Source organism: Poromitra crassiceps (assembly GCF_964638095.1).
Source record: "Poromitra crassiceps genome assembly, chromosome: 8".
NCBI lineage: Eukaryota > Metazoa > Chordata > Actinopteri > Beryciformes > Melamphaidae > Poromitra > Poromitra crassiceps.
In genome coordinates this window covers 19,016,306-19,017,782 of record NC_139629.1, presented here as the reverse complement: position 1 = coordinate 19,017,782, position 1,477 = coordinate 19,016,306, and positions in this window count along the sequence as shown.

The following is a 1,477-nucleotide window of genomic DNA, read 5'->3' as shown; positions in this document are numbered from 1 at the left end:
TTTTACTTGCCAGTGTTATTCATTTAACATTCATCATGGATTCACTGAACATTTGATATGGGTGGTTCTCTAAGATATTTTAATAAAAGTTTTCCATGCTAATTTATTATTCCTAATTTTATTTCAGGAATACTATCTGTATTAAGGCCTGGGTGTAGGAACAGGGTACGTGTAATTCACCCAAAAATGAAATTCTGTCATTATCTCCTCACGCTCATGCCAGTTGAAACACAGGTATTTGTATTTGTCCATATACGTAACACACAGTTAGGTTTCCAGCACAACTCAAGAGAAAACCAGTCACCATTCACTTCAGTTGTACTGAAATCAATGATGGGATTTTAAAGCGGCTACGAGCAAGATTTTCAATTGTTATTAAACAGTATAATTATAATATTGATGCATCACATCTTACCTATAATAGTAGCTGAGACCAAAGCCGTGTGAATCAGAGATTGCTCTCTTGATGATTATAGAGTCTGTCTGTCTACCCGCACGCTGGATTAACCCGGAAGTGAAACGAAACGGTTTACGGCAGCTGACTGCCTTCAACCGTTTCGCTCTGCCTAGCAACAGACCATAAACACGGAGAACGCCATGCAGGGGCTTGCTACTCTCGTGAACATCTCTCGTTATATTCTAACAGTTTGTTTGGAAGTAATTTTGTTATTTTGTGGTTATGGCCGAAGTGGCTGCCGCAAACCGTTTCATTTCACTTCCTGATCTGCCCCGGCCGCAGACAGACTAATCGTGAAGACAACACTGGCCGATTCACTCGGGGTTCAAGCGAGACTACTCGGCGTTGGTCTCGTCTACTATTAGAGGTAAGATGTGATGCATCAATATTACATCTAGACTGTTTAATAACAATCGAAAATCTTGCTCGTAGCTGCTTTAATATCAGCGATTTATTTTGAATTGATTAGAATACACACCCACAGTTTGTTTTAGACCAGGGGTTCCCAAACCTTTCCATGCCAAGCCCCCCCAAATTTTAGCCTTTGGCCCGTGGCCCCCCTATTGCAAGATATTTTTTTAAACCCATTGACAGTACCGTATATTGCAAATGTCAAAAATCACATCCAAACAACGTTCAAATATATTTCCTTACATTTATTAATGTAATAGCATAATTATTACATTTGTAATTATATTTGTATATAATATATATATATATATATATATATATATATATATATATATATATATATATATATATATATATATATATATATATACATACACATACATACTGTGTATATATATATGTCCGGCAGACTGGATGCCTTCCGGCACATTGCAGCCACTCACAGAATATTACACAGATTCTAGACTCGGGGTTCCGCCCTCTCCTCAATGTTCCTCCCTCCGGTCGCCTCGCTCTCCTCTTCAACCGCCGTGTTCCCGGACCTCTCAGACTTGGTGCCAGCGCGCCGACATCCCTCACTGCTTGACGGCTCCCACTTCTAAACCTGCC